The sequence below is a fragment of the Molothrus aeneus genome, chromosome W (assembly GCF_037042795.1).
Source record: "Molothrus aeneus isolate 106 chromosome W, BPBGC_Maene_1.0, whole genome shotgun sequence".
Lineage (NCBI taxonomy): Eukaryota > Metazoa > Chordata > Aves > Passeriformes > Icteridae > Molothrus > Molothrus aeneus.
In genome coordinates, this window is record NC_089679.1 from 7080534 (window position 1) to 7104835 (window position 24302).

Consider the following 24302-nt stretch of genomic DNA (forward strand, 5'->3'; position numbering starts at 1 on the left):
TACTGAAACCAGGACATATGGTCTGGCCAACTGAGAGAACAGGTGACATGCCCAAATTCTACAGAAAGGCTGGAAAGGAGCTGTAAGCCAACCAATCCCTCACCTCAAGTAATTTTCTCAGCCACAAGCCACTAATATTATTTGTTTATTTAATTATTAAGCTCATAGAATAAAATCTAAATATTGCAACGTGGATTTGCAGTAGGCATACTACTGAAAAATAAATGGTATCAATACACTAAAGGTAAAGTCATGTTGCATTCAAATTATGAAAATTTGACAGTAAGATACCAACTGCTGTTGGGCTGCTCTTGCCACCAAACCTTGATCTTTTCTGACCAGTATTAAGAGGTACCAATTGATTTCAGCACCCACCAGATTGATAACAATCAATACCACAATCTTTACATGTCCGAAATGCTCCTAAAGAAGAAAACACTTGTGACAGTGGTCCCGGGACTCAGTAAGCAAGAAGTATATGGAAACAGGGCTGGCTGGGATAAATAGTGGTTTAGTCTCAGAAGCATATACAGGAGGCATCAACCGAAGACCATGGGAAACAGGATACTGAAAAAGGGACATCTAGTCAGGTCATGGCGAGAAGAGTGTGGTCATGGGAATCAATGTTAATGGAACTATTCTATACTTGGTCAGGTTTCTGGTTCTTGTTCTCAGTTGGTTCGGAACCCGTAACAAATAAGGTCATGTTCCAAGTTCACGTTCATGATTGCTCTCAGATTACTCATATACCTTGTTGCCTTTGCCACATCCTTCCCATCTTTGGATCTTGACCCTTAATCATGCGGTTTCTACATTTGTTATTTTGCTATTAAAGTCTTTATTTTCAGGCAAGTCCATCGCGCCCATTCCTTCATTTTGCCATGTTCCCCCCAGCCAAGCCGGACTAGGGGTCGCAGTGAGCGAAGACTGCAACAGTTGGCATGCAAGAACAGGGACATCATATTGAGGGACCTTCTCAGTTCAGTTTGTCTGGGTCTTGGCCAACCGGTAGGACTTTTTTTTCTTTTCTGTGGATTAAATCATCAGGCCTGATGTGGTTATGAGCTACCCTCAGAGTTGGCTCGGTTCCTTCAGATGCCTGCCCAAAAAGCAAGTAAGCGGAGAAAAGGGACACTTATTCTTGTTGCACCTACCCCAACCAGGTGGGCATACCCCATTTAATCCCAATTACTCTACAGGATTGGAATAAGACTGTCAAGATTAGAAAGGGACGTATATGGACGTTTTGAACTTTTGTTAGCAGTCCACAGAAGAAAGGTTGAAAAGCGTAAGTTAAAGAAATCTTCTAAAGTGGGTATTTTGCAACTTCTCAGCAACTGTAGCCATCAGTGCTGCCACCCCCCGTGCTCGTCTGCCCACCAGGCTCTGCTCCACCCCAGCCCTGCTTGCCGGCACCGCCACTTCTGCCTTGGCAGCCATGGCCCATGGGACAGCCGCACCTGCTGCCAGCCCAGCAGCCGCAGCCTGCAGGACAGCCACACCTGCTGCCAGCTTGGCCCCACATGGTGCTTCGGAAAACAGCACAAACTGTAAAATTTTTTCCGTGGGCTTTTGGGACTTGGTAGGGGTCATGCTTTATGACCTAGCTACTAGGGGGGACCCCCTCGCAGCGCGTCTGTTGCCTGATTTCCAAAACACTAAAAGCTGAAGAGGAGCGACTCCCATCGCTGAGCCCCACCCCCACTTCGCCATCGCAGTGTGAATCTAGTTTGGACTCTCCCCACAGAGCCACCACCGCTCCTGAGAGGTCCAGGGCCGTCCCACCACACACGATTCCTTCCCAAACCGAGACTGCTTTTAACCCTTCTAACCCTGGGGGAGGATAGGATATGATACGAGGGCGGAGCCCGTCCCAGACACAGCAGCCCATACAAATTGTAACTCCTGCCTCTTCGTACCCCTCCCTTTCTCGCCCTTCTCTCTACTCCAGATTGGGACATGGGGCCAACATTGCCAGCATGCTCAAAGGAAACATCAGTCCGCCCCGTTACTTCGCCAACCCATGTCCACCTCCAATTCCTCCACTTGGGATCCGAGACAACAGTGGCCATGCTGTCTTGGATCCTCCTCCCCCGCCTTTCCTGTTCCTTCACCATCCCAACCTCCCTCCTATTCATCCAAATATCCTGTTGTATTACCTGCTAAACACCCTTCTGACGTCTATGCCACTCGAGTCGCCATGTTGCCTCAAGGTTCCTCCCTCAGCTCCACCCCTGTCGCTCCGGGTCCCACCGCTCCCGCTTCAGACTACAACTCCCAGCATGCCTTGGGCCACACCCCTCCTGGGAAAACCAGAACCATGCCCACCATGGTCCCAGAAGTGCTGCTCTCCAACATGGTGGCACTCATGTCGGTGACTGTGCTGGAGAACAAGCTCTGCCTTTACCCATCCAGCAATAAAAACACTGTGCTTGCATCCTCCCCTTCCTCCTCGGAAGAAGACCTAACCTCTTCTGGATCCAGTGATTCCATCGATCCATAGGAAAGGATACAGACAAATGTGGTAAAGGATAGGAATTGGGAAATGGTTTAAAAAATCACTGCTTTTCCAGTGCAGTAGAGAAGGGGGAGAACTAGGCCTAAATGAGAAACTCTAGCCTATGGGGAAATAAAAGAACTGTGCAAAGCTGCCAAAGACCATGGAAGGGATTCTCCTTTTTTTAACAATCTAATACGGGCTACTTTTACTGCACACGTATTAACTCCCCATGACTTAAAACATATGATGACTGTGCTGCTATCCTCCACTGAATTCACTCTGTGGGAAGGGGGGTGAAAAAGACTGTTATAACAATTGTTGCTTGACTGTGCTAAGGACCAAACACGGGCAATGCTAACACTAGAACATTTAACTGGAGAAGGGGCATACTCCCAGCCCAGTGAGCAAGCCACAAACCTCCCAAGGGCAGTGCTTGATGATATTAAAAACTCAGCAAAGAAAGCACTCATGCAAGTGCCAGATGGTAACACACCTACACATGATTTTGTAGATACAAAGCAAGGGCCTGGTGAATCATACATGAAATTCATTGACCACCTTAAGCAAACCATTGAAAAACAAATCATAGAAGAGAAAGCTAAAGACAAATTACTAAAAAATTAGGCATGTCAAATGCAAATCCCGAGGGCAAGAAAGTATGATGTGTCCTTCCTCTTGAGCCTGAGCCAACTTTATTGCAAATGATTGAGGCCTGTTATCGCCTTGGAACACCGGAACACTTGGATACCCTAAAGGCTCAGGCAGTAGGGCAAAGCATAGCAGAGGCTCTGGCAGCAATGCAGATTATTCCTCAAGGACTTCAACAACAGTCAGGTCCTAGCTCTGCCACACAAACTGTCACCCAAGGACCACAACAACAAGGTCCTGGCCCATGTTTTGAATAAGGCAAACACAGACATTTCAAAAGTGACTGTCCCCAACAAGGAGCAAGGGCCAAGGCTCCTGCCTGCTCCAAACGTAAAAGGAGTTACTCTCACACTAACCAATGTCACCCAAAACAGGGGGGTTATGGCAAGCTGGCCTAGAGAAACTTCCAGCAGAATGCAGAATGGCCCTGCGCCATGACACAAATGCCTCAGCCATTTCTGCCCATGACCACTGGAAGCCAGGTAGCTCAGAGCTTCAACACCTCCTCCCGGGGCTACGAGCAGCCTTGCCCCCAGGTTCCAGATTGGAGCTGGCAAGTGCCAACCCAGTAACACTGACCGATTATTTTACACACACCATATGAACAGGTCAACTTGGGCCTGAAGATTGGCCCTGTGAACTGTTAATTTTGGGGATGTGTAGATCAAGAACTGAGGGATTTTTTGTGTTGCCCTCTGTGTTATCAGTGACATTCCAACAAGAAATCACTGTGTTAGCTATGTGCCCTGACCCACCTTGCTTTATCCCCCAGGGACTGGTAATTGATTTTGCTCCCCGAACAGGACTCTAACAACACATCAGAATCCTTAGTAATGTGGACTAGGATAATAAGCCGCAATCGGCCTCAACTAATCTGCACTCTAGAACTTAACACCAAAAAGATTGTTCTCTCAGGACTCGTTGACATAGGTGCGGATGTGACAGTCATCTCACAGCCCAAGTGGCCTCCCGACTGGGCTCTTACACCTGCTTCAGGAACGCTATCAGGGATTGGAGGTACCAGCGACAGCCTGAGAAGTATGCAGTTGATTAGGTTTGAGGGACCCAAAGGCCATATCACCACCACCAGACCCTTCATGGTAAAAGCCCCCATAATTTTGTGGGGAAGACACATTTTCTCCCAGTGGGGAATGCGCCTAGAGACAAATTTTTAATTGGAGCCATTGAGCAGTGTGACGTCCTTAAATTAATCTGGAAAACTGATAAACCCATGTGAATTGATCAGTGGCCCCTCCCTGAAGCAAAACTCATCACGCTTAAGTCTTTAATACAAGAACAACTCCAAAAGGGTCACATTATACTGGCCACAAGCCCATGGAATACACCCATCTTTCTCAATCAAAAGCAAAACAGTGATAAATGGTGACTCCTACAAGACCTAAGTAAAATCAATGAGGTCACTGAAGACATGGGCACACTACAACCTGGTTTACCATCCCCTGCCATGATTCCTAAGGAATGGAAATTGACTGTTATAGATTTAAAAGACTGTTTCTTTGACATTCCCGTTCATCCTGATGACGCCCCTCGATTTGCTTTTTCAATACCAAGCCTCAACAGACAGGCACCTCTCCAGAGGTACCACTGGATGGTACTACCCCAAGGCATGAAAAATTCCCTGACCATATGCCAATGGTTGGTGGTTAAAGTTTTGGCTCCGGTTCGCCAAGACCATCCACAAGCGATTATTTACCATTATATGAATTATATACTTATTGCAGTTGAAAATGATTCATCTTTAGATACAACTTTAAAAGCCACTGTCACAGCCATCCAACAAGCAGGACTTACCATCACAGAAGAAAAAATATGACATCACTTTGGAAATATTTGGGACTTAAAATTCTCTCTCAAACTGTACAGCACCAGCCATTGCAACTAAATGAGACACCAGAAACACTATACGATTTACAAAAACTGTTAGGAACTATTAATTGTGTTAGGTCTCTGCTTGGAATTACTAACGAAGATTTTGTTCCATTGTTTGTTTTGTTAAGGGGGGATTCTGAGTTAAATTCACCTAGGCAGCTAATTGACAAGGCAAGGGATGCCTTAGATAAGGTATCCTATGCCATTCAAACGCATCAGGCACACAGAATAAATCCAAACTTACCATTCCTGCTAGCTATTTTGGAAAAAGGACCCTAACCCTATGTTTTAATTTTTCAGTGGGACCCCGAGGCGTCTGATCCTTTGTTAATTTTAGAATGGGTTTTTGTACCCCACCAGCCTGGCAAAACCATAACAACAAAGCCAGAGATGATGGCTCAGCTTGTTATAAGAGCCAGGTCACATTTATTTTCTCTTGCTTGGAAAGATTTCTCTACTATATTCTTACCTACAACTACTGTATATTTAGATTGGCTATTACAACAATCATAATGCTTGCAAATTACACATGAAAATTTTACTGGGCAAATTTCAATTCATCACCCTAAACATAGGCTGTTACATTCCTCTCTTAGCTTAATTCCTAAACCTTTAAAAAGTGATGTACCCCTTAATGCCCTAACCATCTTCACCGATGGATCAGGATGGTCCCATAAATTGGTTATAACCTGGCAAAACCCTGTAACACGATTGGGAATCTGACATTGAAACAGTAGAAGGTTCAACCCTAATAGTTGAATTAGCTGCAGTTGTTAGAGCTTTTTCTAAGTTTATACACCCTTTTAATTTGGTAACTGATTCTGTTTACGTTGTAGGTATCGTTGAGTGTTGCGTTGAAAGCTGATCTGTAGTTAGCATTAATCAAGTTATAAATAAGCAGTCCAGCTCAGCTCCATGAACCAGCCTGTGGGCTGACTGACAGAAGCTCACATCCAATGGGAGCTCTCCTAGGGTGCAGGCATTTTATTGGTTCAGAGTCTGGGGGCACACAGATAGACCAATGACCTGTTTCAACCTGGGAGTTTTGAATGGGCTATAAAAGAAAGCTCCGGACAATAAACCAGGCTGTTTTTTCTGAGGAAACACACATGGTCTGTCTTATGTTATGTCTCAGACATAGGAACACCAACATAACAGTTGAGAGAGCTGAAAATTCATTCCTAAAAACAGTTTCTAACGATCAGTTATACTCTTTGTTCAAAACTATAATTTTTACTCTTTCTCAGAGACAGCATCCCTATTTTGTCATGCACATACATTCTCACACTTCTTTGCCAGGATTCCTAGAAGAAGGCAATAGACAAGCTGATATCCTTGTGATGACCATACAAACCACACTTCCAAACATCTTCAAGCAGGCATGGCTCAACCATGCATTCTTCCACAAAAATGCACTTGCACTAACACGCATGTTTAATATCACCAGAGACCAAGCTAGAGCCATTGTCACTACATGCCCTGACTGCTAAAAATATTCTCTGCTGTCTATGGAGGCAGGAGTAAATCCTAGAGGGCTTCACAGTTTACAAATTTGACAAAATGATGTTACCCATTATGCATCTTTTGGTTGCTTTAAATATAATAAATATTTCAATAGACACTTTCTCAGGAGCAATCTCTGCCTCTGCTCACATAGGTGAAACGGCAAAAGATGTTATTAAACATTTCCTACAAGCATTTTCAACTCTAGGCATCCCACAAGAAATAAAAACAGATAATGGGCCTGCCTATGTCTCCCAGAAAACACAGCCATTTCTTAATCTGTGGGGAATCAAACATATCACAGGCACTCCACACTCTCTCAAAGGCCAATCAATTATTGAAAGAACACGTGGGTCTCTTAAACACCTGCTAGAACAACAAAAAGGAGGAATAGAGACATTATCCACAGTAGAAAGACTTGCTAAGGCCACATTTGTATTTAATTTTTTAAGAATTCCTTTATGGAACCAAATCCCCCAATTATCAGGCACTTTTCTAATACAATGCAGGCACAATTAAAAGAGAGACCCCCCCCCAGTGTTAATCAAAGATCTTGAAACAGGCCAAATTATAGGACCCTTTCCTCTAATTACTTGGAGGAAAGGGTATACTTGTGTTTTTCTACAGGTAAAGGACCTTGGTGGGTTCCAGCAAAGAACATTAAGCTATATCTGCAGCCTCTACAAGATCATCAAGAAGCTCAACAGGAGGAACCCTATAGGAATGTGCCCCCTGTTGACAGAGTGACCAAATTATCCTTTGTCTCCTTAAAAAGGAAAAAAGCCCAGAAGTTTCTCTCCTCAATTTGGTAAAAAGACACCTCATAGGACCTTTGAGACTTCATCTCAAACCTAAGGCTACCCAATTGGACAGAAGCCAAAAAGTCCTGCTTAAGTAATTCACTAGAAAAAGAAGAGAAAAAAGGAAATAATTGCTTTTGTGGGGTGTTTTAGCAGGAACAAGAACCTCTTGACCCTGGCTCGGGTTTTCTCTGCAAGAGCTTTGTTATTTTGCCTTTTATTAAAACCTTTTCTGTTTCCAACACTACCTCAGAAGTCATCCTGCTAATTTTATGCCATTTGAGGTAGCTGGGCTATCTCGGGTGTGATAGGTCCTCTGAAAGCTCATAAGACCTGGCTCGAGGAGAAAACCCATCAGAACCCCAGGAAGAACCTACAGAAAAGACACCTTGAGGCTTGCAAATAACCATCCCTCACCTCCTACCCATTACTGATTAATACCACTGGTTTCTTAACTCCTTAAGCATTATTAATTTTTAAGTTTAATCCACAGATTGTACCACCAGACATGACTCCTAAAGGACTCCTACATGCTACTCCCATTCTGATCGATGCCATACTCCTTGCTAAGACCTGGAAAGTTCCGCAGTCAAAGAAAAATGTCTGGGTTACATTAGCTAACAACACTAAGCAGCAAACCCTGTGTCTGTCAGTAGCCACCTGTGACAACCCCTTTTCCACCTGTTTAGTTGGGTTACCAATGGATGTGTGGCCACTAACCAAGTACGCCATCCGTGTGTTGTGTCCCCGCAATGAATGGATTCACAATCCCATTGATAACAGGGATTACTGGGCCGGGAAATTACCACATGCACCACTAGAATCCCAAGAATTGGAAATTCTGAGCTCTGTAAAAATGGATTTTTGTGTTAGATTTCATTATATTAAAAAGACTCCCAAATTAATATGAAGTATCACTGATGTCCAGGCTATAAGAAAGCAATCAAATACATGGTGGGATGTTTCCCCACATAACCCACTCTATAAAAATGAAAGGATGTGGTGTAACTACACCTCACCCATCTTTTCCTGGTCCAGTGATTCCCAGTTACAGTTATGATCTGGGATGTTTCTCATTTGTGGAAACAAAGCATGGCCTGACATTCCATCTTGCATCAGAGGAGGTGTCTTAGGTTGAAAGATTTAGCTGGAGGTGTGCATTCTATTTACCATCTGTTAGAGGTGAGGCAGTTATCTTCTGTTAATTGGGCAGTTTTCTTTATCTCTTCCAACCAATCCTCCCTCTGGGAAATATCTTCTGTTAATGGGACATTGAGTCTCACTGCATGACTGATAAAATTACATCATCCCATTGTGAGATGCTTTGCTCAGGGGGAGGAGCCAAGCATTCCTACCTAGATAAAATCTGAGATTTAGAACACCAGAGCAGTTTTTTCCCACTGGATTCCAAGAGGAGCAGCTGTCTTCTCCACTGGATTCCTAGAGGAAGGCCAGGCCCATCTACACCACCACTGGACCTTCAGAGGAAAACTACACCCTTGCACAGGATCACTGCTTCAACAGAACTATACCTGTCACTCCCGGAGGACTGCAGCCACCATTCAATTGGACTGCTACCAACAGCCTGACCCACAGGGTGTCGGGTCATATTCTGATTCTGTCAGTGGTTTTTCTTTTTTGTTTGTACTATTGCAGTTGTATTTTTAATTTTCCCAGTAAAGAACTGTTATTCCTGCTCCCATATCTTTGCCTGAGAGCCCCTTAATTTCAAAATTATAATAATTCGGAGGGAGGGGGTTTACATTTTCCATTTCAAGGAAGGCTCCTGCCTTCCTTAGCGGACACCTACCTTTTCAAACCAAGACTGGCAGACAATGTAGCTTGGGGATGTTTACTGTGCTAGCACCTGAGATTGCCTTAATTCGTGATCAAAAAATTAGGCGTAAAAGATTTATCCAGCAATTTGAACTAGATTTCAAAGGCTTAATTAATTTTTGGAGTAAAGGAAAAAGAATAGCAGCCTCACTATTGGCACCTGGAGTTGCTGCAGCAAAAGCTTTGAAAATGTTAGGCAATCTAGGACGTTGGCTGAGTAGGCAAACCAATGCCATGTCTCAGGTACTAAGTGAGCTACTAACAGACGTTGACAGTATCAGACATGTTACCCTGCAAAATAGAGCTGCAACTGACTTCCTGCTGTTATCACAAGGACATGGTTGCAAAGACTTCAAGGGCACGTGTTGCATGAATCTTTCAGATCACAGTGAATCCATACACAAAAGCATCCAAATTCTCGGTATATAACTTGGTCTCATTATAACAAGATCAAGTTGTATCCACTTATCTCCCTAACATTTAGTGTCCAAAGCTTCTCATGATTCTCCATATTTACTCTTGGTAATTCAATCTTATTTTACCTGATTAATCCCCACCTCCTCCACACTGTCAGCTGCCAGTGTGATCTGCTCATTTGTGAAATGTACACAAACATCCTTCCTATTTCTCTTTTATCAGTTAGAGCAGGGCTTAGTTTCTGTGTTGTGATCACTCTATCGACCTTTCTCAACTGCCTTGTGGTTGGCATCAGGTTCCTTACCTTTTCCCCTCCCTTCACAGTACCCAGTTTAATGTATACACTCATTTCCCAGGTTGTTTGTGCACTTTAATTTCTACCAGGCAGGCAGACTGCATGCACTTATCAAGCGAAAGCATAAATGCCCAGGCTGTACTGCAATACACATCGTGCGTAAGACTACGGTCACTTTCCTCTTCCTGATTTCTCAGGAATCTCATTGCACCTCTTCATGTCAACCAGCAATTAGGCTAAAGAGCAAACAGAAATAGTCGACACATTATAATTAAAAAATAAAGTGCTTAAAAATGAGTCAAAAGTGTTATCCTCATACTTGGGCATAAATACCAGCTGCCCAAACTCATGTACTATCTTCCATTACCCCCACAGTCCCTCCTCCTAAGTCCCTACACAGAATACTAGCATTACTGGTATATATGAACCACAAAAAGCACTATTTTATAAGCCTTTAGCAGCCACATAATCACCCCCTTTGGAGCTTCTTTTGCCAGCATCAAACTATGCTAGGTCAGTAAAGGTAAGAAATATTCAGAAAATTATGCTTAAAAATGATTGCTGTCAGACAGCTGAGTTCTCCACATTTCATCTCACTGTTTTTGTACCATACATGAAGGATGGGGGGGAAAGTTATTTGGGCTTAGAAAACACATAACAAGTAACTTAATGACTCCTTAGAGCTTGTTACAAACCTATTTGCTCTGCAAAAGCAATGTTACCCTCTTCCAGAGTAGCGGAGAAGCTGTGCTGTTGTGACTGCCTGACTTTCGGCTCTTATATCATAGAAATGGTCATTACAGGTGCTAACTAAAGCAGGAGAACCACAAGATGAAGACCGCAAAAGAGTACCATACTCAGTATCCATCTCAAGGTCAAACATCACATTTTTAATAGACTTAAGCAATGTAGGATACTTTAAGAGAAACCTTTTAAATTTAATGTTTGTTTGCTGTTCTAAGGGGAGAGCTATTACTGTTTGGACTTAAAACATTAGCTTGAAAACTGAAAATAGGCTAGCCCTTGCCTATAAGTGAAACTATTATTTGGTCTTATGGTCTTGAAAAGTACCAGAGGAGACTTAAAATGAAAAAAATTCTTGGGAGTGGGAATTAAGAAAAATTTTACATTTTTAAAGAGATGCTCAAAGGTCCAAATATTTACTAATTATTTGTTTTTAAAAGCTAGAATTACCTGACAGTGAAAAAAAACCAAACCACAATACCAACCAGGACTGAGTTATGCCATAGAATCTCTATAGACAAGATTTTTTCCCAGCCTTTGAAACAGTTAGGTACTTTGTGCTGGTTTAAAGTGTGCAACTAGTTACAACCAAGACCTTGTTTAACTAAATTATTACAGTTATGGTTTCACAAAAGTACCTACAAACTTTAAAACAAGTTGCCTTATTCTGCTATTAACAAACTAATACAAAAATACAATTAAAAATAAAGGCAAAGAAAGTTTCAATATTGGAATTGTGGTAATAGTTAAATTATTCAAAGTCTCCTCAGACTACCTTTTTCCTTCTAAAAAGAAAAAGGTAGCAGTTAAATTTTACATTCTTTACGGATGCCTGTGTTGCTCAAAGCCTCAGCAGCAACCTAGATATTAGGAGTTCAAGGAGAACTCAGGCTACATAAGCAACGAACAATTTGGAACTTTTTTCCACATAAAATATAGCTTCCCACAAGGTGAACAAAGAAGCAAAACAACTAGAGAAGCATAAAACTGAAGCAGTTTACACCCCTTGTTTTTCAAAGGGTTTTTTCGAAAGAGCTAACACGATCTCACAGCACTTTACAGATGTCCCAGGAAAGACTAAGTGGCCAAAATTGCTTCCAGGAGATGTGGTGAGGCTTTCATCCGCTGACTCCAGGCAAGGTTAGAGCTGAAAAGAGGCGGCTAGGCTGGATCCCGCGGTCCCAGTACCGGGCCGGGCCGCGATGGAGATCACTATTACCGAAGCAGTCAGTACTGAAAGCTCCCAACAGACTCCCATGTTTCCCTGAAAAGCCCTCGGCCGGCGCGGGCCTTCCCGACCCTGATGGGACCGGGCCCCTGGAGTGTGCCCTCCCGCCTCCGCCAGTCCCGGGGGAAGGTTGGGGGAGTGAGAGGCCAGTATCCGCCTCTCCCACGGCGCCTCGCCGTCTCTCGCCCACGCGCAGCCGGGCTAACGGCAACGGCTCCGGCGCCCCCGCGGCTGGGGCACGGTGGCCCGGCCCTACAGAAGCGGGCAGTGGGTGAGCCCTGGCCGCGCCAGCCTCACTCACCTGCACACCGCAAGGCTCGTCCTAGCCTCCACCAGGGGGGTAACAGCTGGGGCATGGGTGGCCGGAAGGAGCTGGGTCTTAGCCGCGCGGACGCCACTCCGCGTCCCCAGCGCCAGAATGTCACCGGAGGCCGCAAGGCTCTGCATGTGGCGTCACTTCCTTTTTCCGCCACCGCCGGAACAACTGAGCACCGCGCAGAACGGCCGCCGAGCCCACGAGCACCACTCCACGGCGCAGAGCGGCCGAAGCCCCGTCCCCTCCTTCCCCTGCCCTCAAGCCCTAAGGGGAGCGGAGGGTGGTGGTTCGCCAGTGGCGAAGTAGAGTGTGTAAAGCAAGCACAGTAGTCGGAGCGACTCACCAAAGGAAAAGAGCTGAGGAGGAAGCTGAAGGAAACAAGAAGAAAGAAACGTCTTTCCCTGGCGCAGGGGCCGGGCGACGAAGAGGGCTGAGCTCGGGAGAGACGCAGGTGAAGGCGTCAGGATCCCGGCACCGCAAACGCTCTCCCCGGTCCCTTGTCCAACGCTCCATCTTCTTACGACACTGATCCTTGTGAGAAACAGAGATCACTATTTAATTTTTTTTTTTTAATAAAAGTTTAATAAGGGATAAAAGTTTAATATCCAGCTCTGTGATGTTTGGCAATACTCCAAAAACACACGGTTAGCTTAAAACAATGTTCTTGTATATGGTTACGTGAGTTACATGCATATTCATGAGAGTTTATACATATTCAAACATTCCTGTGAGTTTAGATGTTCTCGGAATTCTGCTTGGTTTTAATCCTTGACTTGTCTTCATGCCATCTTGTAGATTAAATCAATATATTTTATTTCTTCTCGTAGTTCTATCCTGTTGTTATTGTACTCCCTGATAAGAGTAAGAGTTAATAAATTCTTCCCTCGGTGTTCTGGTTTTTGTCACTACTATCTTATCTGAATGATAAGATAGTCCACAAATGTGAGAAACCACATAATTATTTTACACCATTCTCTGAGTTAGTTACATGAATAAAAGCATTTTAACATTACATAGTGTCTATTTTAATATTATGCTAAGGCCTAAGATATGTTTCTTACACTAATATAAGCTATACCGTGCATACATAAGCTGTTAGATTATACTATACCAAAAAGCAGTTAAAAGGAATTACAAATTGTACTATATCAAAAGCTTTGTGATCAATAATAACTTGCAAAAGCTAATACATAAATGCGAAAGCCAATAACCATATTTGTTATTTATAACATCCTGGTGATCCTGCCTCTGCACTCCCTGAGATCAGAGACCCGGGGACTGGGCAGGGGAAGGTGATGTGCCATTAGGGTGACATTGTAATGCATACATTAAACATCCTTCTGATGTTTCTTAATCAGGGTATTTAGTTTTGCATCCCTGGGGTATATATGCTGCACAACTGCACAATACATTGCAGGTAGTGCTCTGCAATTTGAAAACATATGGCAGCAATCAGTTCAGTATAGTTCCTAATTCCTGATCTGGACCTACAAATGCCTGGGAAATTCAAGTGTTAAACATGCATCATACAACAGAGGTACCCTTGGAGGATCCTGATCCTCCACAGCCACTGCTTCTGGCACAAAATCAGTCATAGGGTTGGTAGTATAGAAACATGTGCATGCATCTACCTGCATCACCATCCAAATCATATACGTTGACTTAGAAAACACAGACACCACATACTACCTCAAAAGAATTGATCATATTAGGAGAAATAAGAGACAGATTAAAGTAAAAGTAGAGCTACGTAGTCAGGAATTAATGATTCTTTTTTAAAACTACTTTGTAAGATACTTCTCACCAAACATGTAAAAACTTCCTTTGCAAGAGCATCAGCTGTCTCGGTCCCTCTGCGAGCCTCTCAGGAACCCTCGGCCAGTCCCGAGTCGGCAGACACTGGGGGGCAGCCTCGACACGGCCAACAGTGGGGAGACACTCTCCCGTGCCCTGAGGGTACTGAGGGCACCTAGGCTGGTCGCCTTTGCAGCAGAAGAGACACCAGAGACATCGGTAGAAGATAAAGGGCCGACTCTTAGCAGGGGTTAATACAAGGTTTTATTCTAGGAGTCCCAAAGGAGCTCCTGCACCTCAGGGGGCCTCCCGCCGAGAGCGCCCCGGGAAATGTGCCAAGGTTACATTTAAAGGGAGGTGGAAACCAAAAGTAGATAACATTTTACCAACCAATAAGTGACCCTAAGGGATGGGTACTGGGGGATAGACATTTAGGACAGTGTATGGGGCAAGGCTTGGGGGGCTGACTCCTAGCCTCTGGCTAATCACTCGACAACTTGGACCGAAACTTCTGGATGGAGGGATGGGATGCTGAGTGATTGACAGAGAGGCAGGGTGGGGGTTTGGGGATGATCTCATCCCAGGAGAGGGATAACACAGGTAAAGGGAGGGGGGTACAGTTTGGGATAAACCATTTGGGAAAAATATGGGGATACAAAACAAAACTACTTCAAAATATTACAAAGTATAAAAACGCACTACAACAATCAGCATCAGTTGTGCAAGCAATATTGGCAGTATCAGCATAAGTAGGAACACTCAGGGTGCTAATGAAATCTCCACTTAAGAAAAGATAAAACCTGCCCTGCACCAGGCTCCTGGGGGCTGTAAGCCTGCTGCTCTGCTTTCTTAGGTAGGTTTAGTTATGCACTGCCAACAAATTACATCAACCTCCACAACCCAGCTGGCTATTTTTGGGGAAAAAAATATCCAGAATCTGCATTTACATGGGAGGATTTGCTTTGGAGGCAAAACTCCTGAAAGACACCTGGAGGAGTGCATACTGTTGCACAGATGTTAGGACACAGCAGTCAGGAACAGGCAATGCAGTTTTAGATGGCATACAGAAAAGCATAGTGACACAGATCAGGGTGAGAGCATTCATCTCATATTTGAGCTCCTTTCCATTTATCACATTTTTTGCAAAGAACAACTGAAAGAATTAGCAGGCTGGAGGCATTAAAAAATGACCTCTTGTTGTGTTGTGTTATTATGCTCCCCAGGTTTAAGCTGGAATGTTCCGTTACCCCCTTTTTCTGTATAATGGTTCTGTCTGGAATTCCCCCTCTTTCCCAGTTATCTGTCAATCACCAGTTACCCTGGAAACTCGCGCCCTTTCTGTCACCCCCAAATACCCCCCTTTTATCCAGAAGCTTCGGTGTTATACATGGAATTATTGGGCCGGGGACCGGGGTCCCACCTTTGAGCTCTCTCGTTTGGCCACCCGTCCTGTCACTCTGAAAAGCCCGCGCTCACCGTGGGCTCCCATTCGCTGCCTGTCTGAGCTCTCCCCCTCCCGTTTCTCCTATATAACACGTGTATTCCCTCCCCCCACCGCCCTTCGGTCTGGCGGCTTCCCCTGGGTGTTACTCCGCATTCTGGAATAAAACCTGGACTGGCCCTGGTCGGAGGGACACTCTCCCATCCCTGTCTGTTGGTGCCGTGCCTGTTGTCCGCCTCTGGCAGAGCTGAACGCCGATCCAGCGCGCGCCTGACGACGGAGCGCGCAACCCCCGCCTCCCCTCCCGCTCCGTCGGCTGGCAGGCGGGAACGGCGGTGCAGGCGGGATTTTTAAAGTCACGGTTACCGCAACCTCTCCTTTCCTGATTCTCCTGCTTCTTCTTGAACTGATGCCTTGAGAAGGCTGACCTAGAACAGAGGCCAGACTGAGTTAAAGAATAAAGTTGGTATTTATTAAAAGGCCTTAATGAATACATCTTGGGCAGTACAAGAGCCTGGACAGGGCTACACCCAAGATGAACCCAAAATGGTCACAAAGTGGACGACTGGTCATGAGGTCTCACACTTTTATAATTTTTTGTCCATTAGCATATTGGAGTTAATTGTCCAATTACAGCTTCAGATTATGAAGTTCCATCCTTCTTGTTTTCTCTCTTCAGTCCACTGTTGTTTATGCTCTTAGGCCTGAAACTTGTAATGGTTGTCCTTGGCCCCAAGCTAGAAAAGGAATTGTCTACCTAGTCTATGAAGAGAGCTTACCAACACAATATGAAGCTCAGAACTACACGACTAGGAAGAACAGAATCTGAAAAATATGAAAGCTAAAATTTAAGGCACCATTTCCCCCCTTTCTAATCAATGATAGAGACCTGTAGCTCTCCTCTGCTGCTCCAGAGGGGCCCCTATAAATCTATGGCTGGCTATCATTGTGTTGCAGTTTAGGATTTTCCCCTTTGTTTATTTCTCTCATGGAATTTTGTCCCATCTGTTGCTAAGATGTCGCACGTCCCAGCTAGATGGTGACAGTGGGGGGGGCAACAGGAAGGGGTTTGAAACTTGGCAGGAAAGTAGCTAAGTAACAACAGATAAACCGACACCTGGCTCAATTGAATAACAAAGGCGGGTCTGTGTCCCTCTAAAACAGGGGGAGAAAAAAACCCAAAAGGACTACCAAAACACAAACAATAACCTGCAAAATAAAAACACACTGCAACATCTGCCAGTTTTGGGTTTTTTTACAAAAGCAAGGGAAAAAGTGTCAAAGTTTAAATGGACTTGCAAAAGGTAAATACTTCACAACATAGGATACAAACAAGTAAAAAATTTTAAAACTATTGAAAAAGGAACAAATGATTTAAATGTGTCCAATTTTGATAACTGCTGGATTAATTGTTCAATGAACCTTTTACAAAACAAAGTAGAATTTCCAGGTAACTGATTACAAAAGAAAACTAATTGAAATTTTTCTGAAACTTGAATCTGCTTTGGGGAGTCAATTATTCTTACAGTTAGCTTAAAAAAAATGGGCTCTAAAAAGTCTAAAAACAGTAAACTTAAAATGACTTAATCTTTCATAGTATCCAGGAGTTAAATGTATAAAAAAAAATTCATTTCATACTAAACAGTTCCTAATTTTCTTTTAATTTTTACTTCAATTTATGATTTAAAACTAAAAAATGTAGTATTAAATTGACTAAAAATAAACTGGCTCCTGGTTACTATTTTTTAACAACTTAACTTTTCTTATTGTTAATACAATTACAAATTATTTTTTAATACAACGTAAAACAGTGAGGTGTTCATCACATTAATTTGGCTGATCTTTATTGGCTGATTTTCTGGACAATTATCTTAATTTGCACTTAAAAAACTTCAGTTATCTTCTTCATTCATGGGAGAACATCGAGTTTGAAGGTCTTTTTCTTCAAAGAGTTCAGTTCAGCGAATGGTCACGATTGAGTATAGCATAGTAAACTTTGGTGAGATTACAATCTTCTTTCTATAATATAAAACTTAACAACTGGGTTAATTTCAAAATTACTCCAAATATGACAGGCAATTATTTTTAAAACAATATAAGAACATACGTTTGGGATAAAAAATCTGCTTAATTAATAACTAAATCAAATTCAACAAAGCATCTAACATTTTAATTTTGGAATTAAGGGAATATATATTTTTTCAAAATTTAAAACATGTTCAATAATTAAACTTTTTATAAATTTAATCAAATTAACAATTTTATTTTTATAAAAACATGTTGTTCCCAAAATCTTAAAAAAGCATATTGTAACTTAAAATGAAATTGAAGACATCTCTTCAAGTTAAGAAATTTTTACTGAAGGGATTAACTCTTAAAAAATTTATGTTCAATTTAAAATTGTAACACTTGATTTTTAAGTTCACCTTTTATTATCACAACCGTGAGAATGGCCTTTCTGCAGGGCCCTTTGCAAGCAAGGAAATGCTCAGGGTATAAAAGGTAATTCTATAACCTAATTTTTGAACTCATCAAAGTTGTATAAATATAAACCAAATCAATATTAATGTCTTTGCCAATTCATAATAATATAAAAATTAAAAGGGAAACTGGGTATGGAATGAGTAGGGAGATGGACAGGGAACCTGAGCAGTCACCTTTACAATTAAAAGTTTAAAACACTTAAATTATTAAAAACATGTAAAAAATCACCAAAAAGATTATAAACATTATTTTGTTTAGACTGTCTCTCTTTTATTTTAATCAAAGCTTGCAAATCTATAATTTAAAAGGGCTTTTTCAGGGGTTTAAAAGAGTCTAATCTTTCAAGGAAAATCTTTATAAAAATTAAATGCCAATTGAATTTGAATTTGTTCTAATTCACAGGAAATGCTACAACAAATTTGATGGCTGCTCAGGTAACAAAGGGAGTAGATAGGGAGGTGGATCCGGGCACTGCCATCTTGGGGGAGGGGGGCAAGATGGCAGTTTCTGGATTTTCTGGATTTGGGTTTCCTGCCCCCCTCCCACAAGGGAGAGAGAGCCCCTCCTGGAGGAGGGGTGGTCCCACTGGACACACTCTCCCCAGAGGAGGGACTGGAAGAAGGATTAGGATTGCTTCAGTCCCACTCCTCCCCTGCAAAGGGGACTGGCCTACAACCCATACTGTGGGGGGGGGGTGTGACTGTGGTCACAAGGGTTTTCAGGATGAAGAAGAGACGAGAATGTTGACTCCATGATCAGAAGGCTTGATTTATTATTTTATGATATATGTTACATTAAGACTATACTAAAAAGCAATAGAAAGGAAAAGTTTCTTCAGCAGCTAGCTAAGCTAAGAATAGAAAAGAAAGAATAACAAAGATCTGTGTCTCAGACAGAGCAAGAGCCAGCTCTGCCATGAGTGGTCAAGAAATCCAAACACCCACAGGAGACCAATCACCTGTTGCATTCCACAGCAGCAGATAACCATTGTTTACTTTGGTTGCTGAACTGCAGCTTGTCACAAGGAAAAATCCTAAGAAAGGATTTTTCATGAAAAATGTCTGCGACGGGGGGGGGGGGGTGGCCCTTGCAGAAGGGGTGGGCTGGGGGCAAGATCGGGACTGGAAAAGAAGGGCTGTGAGGGAAAGCATGGTCCAAGCGACGTGGCCATCGCCATATTGGACAAAAAAGGCGGGGGGGGGGGGCTTGGTACATTGCAGTTCCCTAGTGAGGTCTGAACACTGTCCGGCTGGGCACTCGGAGCAGCTCAGCCAACACTAGCTCCAAGTGAGGACAGGGAAGGGCTTCAGGAAGTCTAAGGGACAGAGGGTACAGGAATTTAGACGTGCTGCTGCTTGATGAAAAATTTTTTTTGCCCTGCCTTGGTGTTCTCTGCTGTCTCCCTCTCAAGGGATGCCCCAGGTCCCTGGGGGAGAGCCCTGAATTGAGGGAGGAAAAACCAGAAAGCAGACAGAACACCTCTCTGATAAGTGAGAGAGGGGAATGAACCAGATGTGGAGGTCCCTGTGGGCTTGGCCAACAGCCTTCAGGGACAGATCCCACCCGCCGGAGAAAAAAAACCAAAGAAAACAAAGAAAACCCCGCTCTGACTCGCTTACCCTCCAAGTTCGGGTGTCTGGTCTTCCAACTGACTGGAAATCTGCCTGCGCCTGTCCCTCTCTTTACCAGGATTCGCCAAATAAATCTGATGGTTGCTGGTAGGCTGGGGACTTTTTCTTTCTCGGCTCACCAGTGCCAGGGACTTGGGTGTTCCCGGTGCTTCAGGACTTGTCCCTGAAGCCCTGGGCACGGCCACTGTAGGTTCCCGGTGTGCCCATCCCAGTGCAGGCACTTTGCCTTGCCTGCAGCTGCCACACAGCTCCCCGCTGCTGTCTGCTCAAGGCCTTCTGGCAAGCTTTCTCTCTCTGCCTCTGGGTAAGCATCCGAAAACCGGAAAGGGTGGGAGAGAGTCCAGGAGCTTTAAAATTTCCTCACAGCAGCTCCTCTTAGAGTCACAAGTAGAGCCCCACATTGGGCGCCAAATGTTGCATGTCCCAGCTAGATAGTGACAGTGGGGGGGGGCAACAGTCCCCCTCTTTCGGGGCTCCACAGAATCCCAGCTACCAGTGGAGGCGCAACGCGGAACAAAAAGGCACAGCACGGGCCTGGGTAGCACTGGGGTTACTTTATTTGATGGTAAATTCCCCAAGTACCGAGGTCCCAGGTGATAGAACTGGGACCAAACAACAACTTATAAAGGGGGGCAGGTCTCAAGGGAGGATACAATGTTCAACTAATCAAGAGAACTGTAAGTGAGACACAAGGCAGGGAATACAAGGGAGGAAAACTGCTTGGGACAGGAGGGGTTAACAACTGGATGTGGGAGGAAGGGGTTTGAAACTTGGCAGGAAAGTAGCTAAGTAACAACAGATAAACCAACACCTGGCTCAATTGAATAACAAAGGCAGGTCTGTGTCCCTCTAAAACAGGGGGGGGGGAAAAACCCAAAAGGACTACCAAAACACAAATCAAACAATAACCTGCAAAATAAAAACACACTGCAAAACTAAGAAACTGTGAAAAACACATTCACGCTCCTGTGAAAATTTAAACAGTTTATTAAAGGACAATAGGAGACAAGGACCATAGAGCAAAAGTTATTACAGCTGGGTGCATCTTGGCACTCAGTCAAAACCACGCTGTTACCATTGGGGATACCCCTTAAATACTTTTTCCCTTACATCAGCCCATTGCATATTCCTAGACGCTTATGTATATCCATAAACTAGTTCACATTTTCCAGGAACCATTTGACATGGCCCCTCCTCGGGTCTGCCTTTTTAGAGCATGCATGTTTCTTGGCTGTGGTTTAGGCTCCTTCTCTTTATCACTTCCAGTTCCGGCCTTGGTCCATGCTTTCTTCAGACAGTGAGTGCTGATAGTTAGCATATCTGTAGCAGGTGCCCTCATCCTATGTTCATTGGATGTTATCCCATCCAACCAGGCATTTTAACACAAGCATAGCTATTTCACTACTATGTCTAAGCTTAATTAACAACAGAAATAAAAACTATATCTTTATAACAAAGTTACTTTAACATCACACATATAAAATCCATTTTAACTTTTGCGAAAAGCCAATATTATAATATTTATCTATAACAATCCCCCCTCTTTTTCTTTATAAATCATTTGGCTTGAGAAATATTTCTTGTCCACTTGCATTCTTTGGACTATGCTGGTAATCAAATAAAACGGGATTAAACAAGGAACAAATATCAAAACAATTGTAACACATAAAATGAAGAAGCCTAATTTCTTCCACCATTCTATCCCCAATACACTACCCCACCAGCCACTTTTTAATATTGTTTCCCAATTTTGGATGGGTACCTGGGTTATTTTTCTGATACCTTTTGCTTTTTCCAGAATGACATCCCCATTGTCATCTACTTTCAACAATATGATACATTAAACTTTCCACAAACACCCCCAAATTTAGACAATAAATAGTTTAAAGCCAACCTATTCTGATACAGTAAAGTTTTTGTTTGGCTTTGCTGACTTGATATTAATTCCAATGCCTGAGCAGCTTTATTTGTTATCATCTCTATAACTGCTTGGAGTCTTATAATACAATTCAGCATATAATTTGGGGTCAATACAGAGTTAGATTGCTGTGCTGATTTTACCTTTTTGTTTACTAATTGTTCTTTTACCGGATCTTGGACTATAATCCATCTCTCTCCTTTTGGACATTCAATTCCAAATCTATTACCACTTTTTCCTAAGTTTCTTGTAATCCAATATTTTTCCCTGTTTTTCCTGCAGGTACTTTATTTGGATGGGTTATAACAGTCACTGTTGACATGGGTGTGTGTAATAAAAGAGGAACTTTGATTTCTTTCCATGTAATGCTTTCGGTAGCATTTGTGACACGATCTTGCCGATATCCCGAAAGGTAAAAGAAAACAAATGAGTGAAAGAAAAAGGAATAACAGAGGTCTGGCATGGCTTATACCCCCACCTTCCCTGCCTATGGGATTGCAACCCATAGCAGGTGTATATGATCTTCTCAGTGGTGAGTACAGTGGTCAATCCAGGCTTGCTCTCTTTTTCTCTTGTCACTTCCTTTTTACTAATTTCCAGGCAAATAATTTTTTACACTCCTTAACTGTGGTTTCCCACCATTCCTCAGGTATCTCTCATTCAACAGGCACTAATAATTTCCATCCACAAAACAAAGTTATTATTTCAGTTGTTTTGAGTTCTATCTGGATAGGGGATAGATTTAGTTCTCAACACTTCCTGCAACGAGAGCATCGATTGTGTGAACTACAATACCAATTATTCCCACAATTCAAGCATTTACTTATAACCCAGCTAGGGTGTCCAGTATTGGGATGAATAAAACAGAGTATACAGTATGGCACTGATGGAAATTGTAATTCCCCCTCTTTTTTGTATAAGTCACAGGCTAAGGCCAGAATATGAGAACTCTCTGACCAAAACAGTCCTGAGATGAATCACATCTATTGCTTTTTACCCTCTGGGCAATATTTAACTGTTTTAGCATCACAGACCCATTCCTCAGAAGAAAAGCCCCTCTCCTAACAGCAAGAAAAAAGAAAAGAAAGAAACAGAAAGAAAAAAGAAATCTTGCTTTAAAAATAAACGAACTTTGCAAGTTTTGGAGAATTAGCAAGAGATTAAGGATATCTCTGCCTTGGTCTTATCTCTAGCTCTGGCCGTTCTCTCCCTCTTTTCACAGCAGCCCTTTCAACGTAGTCCCTCACCCTTGCCCCGCTGCCACCACTGCATCCCAGCGGCCCTGGCCCAGGCAAACCCTGCCCTAGCAGCTCGCTCCGGGAGCAGGGGGGAACTCACAGACAGCCACCTGCGTGGGGACCCTGGGGCCGTGCCTTGCCTCCCTTTCACCCCCTCCTTCTCTCTCTCTCCCTCGACCCACTTGCCGTTGCCGAGGCTGCCATCCTGGACTCGGGACCTCGGCAGGCTGGGAGCCACCCCCGGTAGCTCCGTCACTGAGCCAGCCAGCTCCTCATGAGCAAACCCGCACTATCCGCACCCAGCACCACTGCCGGGCTGGCGAGCGCATCCATCAACCCCACATCCTCCAGGACCCTGACACAACCAAGCCAGCCCCCAACCCCCAGTGGCGTCCCATGCAAACCACGCCCTGCGCCGCCTTCACTGGGTGGGCAAACACTGGGAGTTGCCACCCTGGGTCGCCCCCATAAATTGGCCCCTGCCTCAGCCCCCAAGACCTTGCCGCTTGCACGAGAGCAGCCAAACACATCCTAACCTTGACAACCCCCAACCTGGCATCCCCAGGTGCTCCTGACATTCTTTCTCCTTAGTAAGCATCTGGACAAACCATCGACATATTTTCTTTTCCCTTCAAGGAGGGCTTGTTCTGCTAAACCTTCCCGAACCCCAGTTCGGCACTGAAAAACCTCCAAACATCCATGTGTTAAGGCACTTCCCTGCCCTTCATACAGAAATTATATTCAAACTCCTGTCCTCCTCCAGTACCAAGATATCATTATCCCACATTCCAACATCCTAGAGTCTGTTAACGACTCTTCTTTTTCAACATTCAACCTGAAACAGAGTGGAAATTTTCCAGAGTAGAAATCCATTTTGATTTAGGTGAAATGTACATCTTTGAATTAAGTCTGTAGTTGCAAACATAACTGTTTGGTCTGACTGCCTGTTCTCACAAAAACACTATGCTCAAAGAAACTGCTTCAGCTGAAGGACAGAGATAAGGAAGGGCCCCTTGAACTCTGAAACAGACGGAGAGGCTGCTGCAGAAGACAGGGCAGGATGACCCAGGAGTTCTTTCTGTACTTTCTGATAAAAAAACTAGCTGCAAGTATAATGCAAAATCAGTAAAATGAATATTTATGAACCTGTTGTGAAATTCCATGCACATGGATTAGTAAGGAAGATAAAAAGAGATCTGGAGTTCCCAGAGGTACGCATGTCATTTTAAGGGGAACAATCCCCACATGCATCCAGCGCTGTAATAAACATACCGGCTTTACAACTTTCAAAAAAGTTGTGGAGTTTGTTTGCTTCCGCAAATCAAACCTCTCTTTTTCTTCTTTTTTCTTTTTTTCCCCCCTTTTTTTCCCCTCTTTTTTTCCCATTGATTTAACACACTTTGGACAGCACACGGTGTATGCACAAATAGTTTATCTCTAAAAGTAAGTCCACAGCTTTCTCCTCTTCTGGTACAACCCCCACTTCCAGTTGCATCTGGAAGTCTCTCCCCAACATGTTGCTATAGAGCCCCATGCAGCACAAAGCACCAGAAGTCACTCAGAAGGCTGTTTAGACTTATTGATTAAAGCAGCATGTTGCTTTTATAGTTTCACAAGAT

General features: G+C 43.6%; 1 protein-coding gene across 6 annotated transcripts in view; it reads right to left on the reverse strand.

The window, feature by feature from the left end:
* Window positions 1-12271, reverse strand: part of LOC136568494 (protein ARK2N-like) — a 99519-nt gene extending 87248 nt beyond the window's left edge. For all 6 annotated transcript variants that reach the window (XM_066568496.1, XM_066568497.1, XM_066568498.1 and 3 more), the window contains exon 1: window positions 12163-12271. The gene's annotated coding sequence lies outside the window, so the exon portion shown is untranslated. The remainder of the gene's footprint in view (window positions 1-12162) is intronic.
* Window positions 12272-24302: the final 12031 nt, after the last annotated feature.